The sequence below is a fragment of the Phytophthora infestans genome, genomic scaffold (assembly GCF_000142945.1).
Source record: "Phytophthora infestans T30-4 supercont1.5 genomic scaffold, whole genome shotgun sequence".
Taxonomy (NCBI): Eukaryota; Oomycota; class Peronosporomycetes; order Peronosporales; family Peronosporaceae; genus Phytophthora; species Phytophthora infestans.
This window is the reverse complement of record NW_003303754.1, coordinates 1884396-1892911: the sequence shown is the minus strand read 5'-3', so window position 1 is coordinate 1892911 and position 8516 is coordinate 1884396.

Here is an 8516-nt window from a genome sequence, read left to right as displayed (position 1 = left end):
TCGGTTACAGCCGCCGGGCAGGGCACGGTAATTGTACCAACGCGCTTGACGTTTCGTGCAATAGTCGTCTCTGTCATTGCCGAGTCTGTGCACAGGTAATGCACAGGTTTCCGGTCCCACCAGTGACATGCAGCCCTATTTGGAATGGCGACAGAGCGAGAGAACGTGAACATGCCTCGGAAAGCGCTTGCTGGACATTATTTGCGTTTTTCTTTGACATTTGCACCGTATCCAAGCCGGTTGGTCATTATCGTGCCTACCACGTACACCTGCATGGCCAGTAGCTAGATAGCAAGTAGAATTGACGAATAGAAGCGGTCGATAACTACTCCGTGCCATGGGAGCCGGGTGTTGGGGCCAAGCACTGTCTTCAAATTCCTAACGACTGCAGCCGCACCAGTCTTATGGTCAAATGTTGAATGCTCTCCATCTCTTCTCTTGCCCGCATACAGCTCAAATCTAGTAACATACGACATAATTGGTGAGAAACCAATCTAATGTCATGTCATAACTTTCGACGTAAGCTGACAAAAACAAACATGTGGCAGTACGCGATCCTTGAATCACACGCCAGAAACATTTTCGAGCCATACTGATGAGGCTTATCGGGCATGAACATTCTAGTCATGTTTCTTTTAGAAGTAGAAGGCAGAACACCCTCATCAACAGCGAACACTGCGGGGGGGGGGGGTCCACGCAATCAAGAAACGATTCTGCGTTGTCATGTCTACCATTCGCAACTTCCAGAGCCTGTCTCGCGTACGCTCCACCTCGTTGTCCACAAAGTGCAAGTCGCGCAATATGTCTTGACATCGATTACGGACCATGAACCTTCCAAAATTACCTGCAGGAATGGCCCCGTATTCCACCATCGACCAGTGAGCGGCAAAACGTCGCTTTTGCGGGCAGAGCATGCGCGCAATCAGGAGACCTATCATGTGTAAGATCTCGTGCGTCTCGTATCGCGGCTTTGCCTTCAAACACCGACTAATCTGCTTAACCGTCTCCTTTCTTCGATCGTGTTGCTTTGCATGAATTCTTTCGGCACGTCTGGTGACTTGCTGAAGATCATACCGATTCGTCTCTGCAGCTATCTTGACCCATAGCGACTTGGGTATAAAGTAAAAGAAGGTAAGTAGTGGAGAGTGGCAAACGTTTAGTAGCTCAGCGACCGGTCGTGCCTCTTCCATATTCAGACCAGAGTACGCTTCTACACCCTCCTCAAACTCGTGAGTGACTGTAGACCACTCCATTGAACGTAACACGTCCTTACGTTGCTGCGTGACTTGACTGTTGAGGGCATCGCTGCCTACTTGAAGTGAGTCAATGAACGCTGCGCCCATTGGCACAGCGTCATCTACTGACAGCTCATCCAATTCTTCAGGTACTTCACAATCATTGCCAGCATCGTAATAATTGTCTTTTTCGATGTCGTCATCACTGTCTCCAGAGCTAAAGCTCTCGTAGTCACTCAAGGCTTCGTAGTCAGCCACAAAATTTACATCCTTCTTGACAGGATGATGGGGGCGTAGGACAGGACAAGTCGGAGCTGGCATACGCATAGGTTAAGAAGCGTGCTCACGTACGGGTTGGGCGGCAGGCTCACGTGTAGGTTGGGCGACGGGCACAGCTACAGGTAGGGCGGTCGGCACAGTTATAGGCTGTGTGGGCACTGAACTGTCAGGCGGGGAAGAAACGCCAACATCGACTGAGCGTCACTCTCGGGTCCAGATGACAGAAACTGCAGGTTTGTCGCTGCGTCTCGAAGCTCTCCGGGCGACAAATCAAAAGCCCGAGTACCTTCTGCCTGTGAAAGCTCGACTTCAAAGCTATTGCAACTACTTGAGGTGCCAAACAGATCATTCCTGGTCTGTTGTGACAGCTCAGCACTTGTGTCGATCTGCGACGCACGAACCTCCTCAAAACAATTCTCGGCGGCGTCTTTACTGGAAGTGACGGCGTCTTTAGTAGAAGAGGCAGCGGCGCTCTCGTCATCGTCGGCTACTGCGTCAACAGCGATCTCATCGTCTGCAGCGTTGGCTTCGTCTGCGCTCTCCTGTTCATCCAATATTCCTGTCTCTAATGCATACGCCACCACAGCCTCCTCTCCAATTAATACATTCGAGCCATCTGCACTTACGTACTTCCATCCCACAGCTCGAAGTTGTCGCCAAAAGTGGCCAAAGTCAATGTTGCGCGCCACCGCAGCAGCGGTGGCTGTTTTGGTTCGCTTTTCAGGCCGGATGCGAGCCATCGAGCAAATTCTGTAATGGCTGAGGGCCACTGAGTGGCAACTGGATACTTTCCCGGGTATCCCATCTTTTCCGTGCGTCCCTGATCCCTAGTTCGTTTTTGATTTTTCTCATTTACCGGTTGAACTTTATCGATTTCAAATGACTTGATTAAAGTAAAGGATTTCCATTTTTGAGCCATTTTCTAATGTTATTCCAATTATGTCGTAAGTTACGACGTGTTAAGTTTTATAAAATATATCTATATTTAAAACAATAAAACGTACTAGGCAACTAAACTGCTTGCAGCTTAGGTTTATATCGATCTAAAACAACATGCGCACTCGTGGGTAGACATAAAATTGTCTTTATTCACCTGGGTCGTCTAGAGGCAATCGGCAATGCGAAAAGAAACACAGCGGTACAGCCTGGCGCGGACCAAAAGGCGGAGCCATGGTCTAAGTGCCATGGAACCAAAAGGCAATTACATGGTTTTGAACGACTATAGGGACCGGGCATTCACACTTACGAATAGCTCTACTCTGGCCAAGCTTTTGCGCAAGAGCGAACAGATCTCCGATACGTCAATCAGTACGGCGTTTTGTAAAGTTGTGAAGCTGAACGCACCTTCACTCGCTAGTCGTTAGTGAGGAAAACCCGAAAAACATGAGCATCGTGGGGGTATTTGGGCAAGTTGAACTGCAGTCTAGCCGAGATTAATTGGAGAGGCTTTTGCGTACGTCAGAGCATTTTGACGCTGAAAATGTGGGCTATCTCGGCAAGACACACGCCTTTCGTCAGAGTCTTTTTTTTTCTTCTTCTAAATGCTGCTGTGCATGACCATCCGAAGATGATGACATAATATGTCATCATCTTATGTGTATTATGTCAAGAAGACAATCACCGCAAAACAATTCTGAGCCAAAGGTATAAAGAAAAACGACTTGAGTTTCTTGTTACCGATGCAGCGTAAAATGAAAAGTGAGAATCAAACTAAACTAGCTCTCTACATCCTTCCTGCACTGCCTACTGCAACACTCGAATTCTAGAAGATTGGAATGACTCCGAATGGTCGATGACACAGCAAGTTGCCTTTTATGTGCACCACACAATCCTGTGACGTGGTGCAGACTTCAACACTCCCCCTCAACTTGCTCTTCTTGCACTTGGTTGTTCACAACTCCGCTCGATCTCACGAGAGTAATAAACTGAGGAGTCGGTAGGGGCTTCGTCATGTAGTCGGCCAGCTGGAGCTTGGATGGCACGTGCTCGAACTTAATTGTCTGCTTTTGAACGTGATCACGGACGAAGTGTACACGAAGATCAATGTGTTTGGGACGAGGAGTGTACCCGCTGTTGGTAGCCATGCTTATAGCAGCCTTGTTGTCAGCTAGCACCGTCGTAGCGCTATGGATCTCGACTGTCATCTCTGTCAGTAGCTGCCGCGCCCATAACACCTCTTGAACCGTAACGGCGACTGCCATATACTCAGCCTCAGCTGATGACAGCGCGACTGTAGCTTGTTTCTTGGCCTTGAACAAAACTGGTCCACCACAAATTTGAACTAGCACTCCAGAAGTTGAACGGCGCGTAGCTAAATCACTGCCCCAGTCAGCACCGCTAAATGCGACCATTTTAAACTCGGTAGCACGCATGTACTTGATTCCAGTATAAGAGGTCCCCTTGAGGTAACGCAGCACTCGTACCGCAGCTCTCCAGTGCATTTCGCACGGATTTTCAAGATGTTGAGAAAGAATACTGACAGCGATGCAAATATCGGGTCTAGTTGCATTTGCAACGTACAGTAACGAGCCGACAAGCTCCCGATACGGGGTTTTTGAGTCCAAACGAGGGTGTTCGTCACTGGCACGTAAGTCTTGACCGACTACACTTGGGTTTCGAACTGGGTATGCACTCGCTTGCCCAAAACGCTCAAGCATCCGCAAAATATACTGCGACTGGCCCACGAACAGCTCCCCCTTCTTTAGGTCATAGTAAAGCTCCATCCCAAGGATGTATTTTGCATCTCCTAGTGTCTTCAGCCGGAAATGCGTACTTAAATTCGCAGCAATACTTGATGCCTCCTGTGCTTTAGCACAACCAATAAGCAGATCGTCCACGTACAAAACGACAAACACCGGACCGTGTGAGCCAACACGAACAAAAAGACACGGCTCTGATCGGCACTGCTTGAATTCCATTGCGAGAAACACTTGACGAATCGTCTTGTGCCAAACTGCTGCTGCCTGTTTTAAGCCGTAAAGGCTGCGACGTAAACGACATACCATGCCATCTTGAACTCGAATCCCTTCCGGTGGCACCATGTACACTACTTCTTCTAGATTGCCGTTTAAGAATGCTGTCTCCACATCGTATTGCTTCACCACGAAACCAAGCTGGCAACAAACCGCCAAAAATATGCGTACAGTGTTCAAACTCGCAACGGGCGAATAGGTCGACGTGTAATCCACACCAAACGTCTGAAAACAACCGAGAGCAGCCAGTCTCGCCTTGTATCGGATAATGTTGCCATGTTCATCTCTTTTGAGTGCAAACACCCACTTATGGCCAATGACTCGCACACCTGGGGAACGATACACCAAGTCCCAAGTGTGGTTTTTCGCATGAGCACGAATTTCAGCACGGCAAGCCTCCTTCCACTTGGCGGCATCAGGTGACTTCATCGCCTCCATAAACGAATTGGGAACTGACTCAACAGCAGAGAGGGCGATTTCGTATCCATCATTAATTCTTGGCCGTTTAGAGTCAGGTTCAGCAGTACTTTCATCCGACGAGTAGCCGTTTCCACGTTCATTGTCTCCATTTTCCAGTAGTAGCGACGCAGCATCATCTTGACTGTTCCGGGCTTGGCTCGGGGGTAACGCCGGATACCTGGACGGTGTTCTCGAGCTGGCTGACGGAGGTCCAGCCTCTAGAAGGCGGGGTTGGAACTGATTCGAAATACGAGCTTGGCGTGGTCTAGTCGGGCCAAATACCAGATTATCGCTCAACGAAGTATCCGGTCGACGCACTGCTTGAGATAGTGTTGGTACTACCGCCGTGGACTCTAGCGATGACGGCTGCGCGAGTTGACGAGTAGAAACAACACTTGAACTTGAATGTGATGGTAGCATCGGTGCGTGTCTTTCATCTCCCCCTCTACGAGACAACTCGTGTCCGCCACGCTGCACTTGAAGTGACATATCCGGCGCGTCGTCAACCTCCATATCCACCGTAGCATTATTAGCCTCCTCCATGTCAACATCAGTCTCACCATCAGTATTAGCAGGAGGTGAAGACTGTCGCTGCAACGCATTTGCATCATCGGCAATCACCATTGGAGCTTGTTGTGCCGTGTGAATCACAGTGTGATAGCTATCAACTGGGCGTTCATCCTGTGCAGCCGTCCTCGTCGTCACTAGTCGCTCATCCTCACAGTCCCAGACTCGATACGCTTTTGATCCTGGCGCATATCCGAGGAAAATGCAGCGATGCGCTTTAGCGTCCCATTTGCTCCGACGTGACTTGTCAACGTGTACAAAACCTTTCGCTCCAAATACGCGGAGATGGCTGAGATCGGGCTTGACACCGGTGAAAACTTCAAGTGGAGTGCTCTGTGGCCGTGCGGTGTTAGGAACACGGCTCACAATGTATGCAGCCGTACATACCGCTTCGCCCCACCATCCTCGATCGAGACCGCGATGATAAACCATTGACCGGGCCATTTCAACAAGAGTGCGATTCATTCTTTCTGCAAGTCCATTTTGCTGTGGGGTGTGCGGTGTCGATGTTTGATGGACGATACCGTAAGCCACAAAGAACTCCTCAAATCGCTTGTTCACGTATTCTCCACCATTATCACTTCTCAGGCAGCGAATCTTGCAACCAGTCTGCGTCTCCACTAACTGCTTGTACTCTTGAAATCGCGAAAACACCTCCGACTTCGCCTTCATCAGGTAAATGTGCACGAATCTCTAATAGTCATCGACAAAAGTCACCACGTACCGGGCTCCCCCTTTCGAAAGAGGCTTCATGGGGCCCATGACATCCGAGTGAACAATGTCGAGTAAGCCTTGGGTCTTCACTGTGCTGCCAGATTGTCTTGAGAACGGATTTACAGTCATTTTTCCACACGAGCACCCAACGCATGGCTCTCCGCTAGTCACATCACTCACCGTAAAAGAAGGAATCCCGCTTGCAGCTCGCGACGCCAGAACGAGCTTTTTCTTGGATACATGGCCAAGTCGATCATGCCACAGTTCTTCAGTAGGCACCAACGCAGATGCAGCAATTTCCGCTGCTTCATCTTCGGGTTTAATCAATGTCACGCTCAACACAAATAACTTTCCACACTTTCTCACGTGTGCAACCACCTTGTCACCAAAACGAATGCTACAGCCATCTCCATCAAATCTAATCGCTGCTCCTTTTGCCACAAGAGATGGAATTGAGAGCAAGCGCCTGTCTAAATCAGGCACATAGAGAACTTCAGTCACCTTGATCACAGGTCCATTTCCAACAGTAAAACGAACCACTCCAGTCCCAACAGCACGCAGTTGTTGGCCACTTGCGACCACAATATCCGTCGGTTCTTGCAATGCACGGAACTCATCAAAATCAGAACGATCATGCGTCATATGCGAACTAGCTCCACTATCCAAAATCCAGGCAGGTGAGGTTTCCGTCGACGCAGCAAATACAAATTCATCACGGTCATCACTATTGGCGAGTCGCGGCATTCACTACGCCTGTGTCCATACTGGTGACACTCAAAACACTGACCCGAGAAACCGGAGCCTCCGCGACCCCCACGTCCTCGTTGACTTCCGTCGCCACCACGACCACCAGCACGTCGACCACCGGCTCCCCGACTACCGGAACCTCGACCACGACCACGAATCCCTGACTGTGGCCACTTACTACGCCCATTGTTTCCTTGTCTGCCAACATGTGCATCTTACGACACTGCATTAAACGCTTCCTCTTGCTTGTCACGCTTCCGCAGCGTCTCAAACTCGCGGCGCAACATCTCTTTCGCATCAATCAACGCTACCGACGAATGAGCCTCAATAATCTTCACCATCGCGTCATATTCACTCGACAAGCTCCCCAGGAGGATCACCAACTTCTCATCATCACTTAAATCGTCACCAACAGCAGATAGTCGTAAACAGAGGTCGTCAAACTTTAACAGGTGATCCAGCAAATCCGATCCTGGGGCCATTTGAAATTCATGCAGCTGCTTCCGAAGCATCACTCGGTTGTGCAAATTCTCCTTGACAAAAAAATCACGTAGCGTCTTCCACGCTTCTATAGCAGACGAACATTCTCGAATCATCGTCTGATAGACTGGGCTTAACAGCTTGGAGATCACAGCCAGCGCCTTAAAGTCGGCGGCTTTCCACTCAGCAGTCCCCAGCTTCGCTGTATCTGCTGGCTTCATCCCCGTAAGATCTTGTACATGCTCTAGCAGGTCCTTCCTCGCGAGCGTCATGCGGCAGTTGAATTCCCATAGAAAGTAGTTGTCCTCTCGCAAGATGTCGTTGGACTCCAACGGCGTTATTGGGCTCATAACCAAAAACGACTTGAGTTTCTTGTTACCGATGCAGCGTAAAATGAAAAGTGAGAATCAAACTAAACTAGCTCTCTACATCCTTCCTGCACTGCCTACTGCAACACTCGAATTCTAGAAGATTGGAATAACTCCGAATGTTCGATGACACAGCAAGTTGCCTTTTATGTGCACCACACAATCTTGTGACGTGGTGCAGACTTCAACATAAAGTGCGCTGCATATTGCCCTGGTATACCCCCAGTGGTGCTGTTTAGCAAAGCTTTTGAATCTGAAACCTGGAAAAAAAGTTCCAGGTTCGAGGGGAAATGTGTTTAGCATCGCCAGATTTCCCCTGAAACAGGAGAAAATGCCACTAAAAGTTCCAAGAATCACCGCGCTTTAGTGCCTTTGTTTTAGTGACGTCAGGAGCTTCCTGAGCCTGGAACTTGCAAAACTAAATGTTCTTCAGCGCCTCTTCGTGGCGTTCTCTCAGCACAACAAGATCCCCCCTCGAGAAGGAATGGGGAAAGCTAGCAAGCCGGGTAGGCAGAAGAATGAGGATGCAGCCGTTGTCGTCGACGGCACCAGCACCGAAAACGATGCAAACCAACGCCTTTCGAGAAGCGCAACTGGACAGGGGAAACGACGCTTGGTCTTGTGCGAGCGTGGCAAGAAAGTAAAGACAGGAGATCGTCGCAAGGACGAGAAAACAAGCATGATCACCCAAAAAA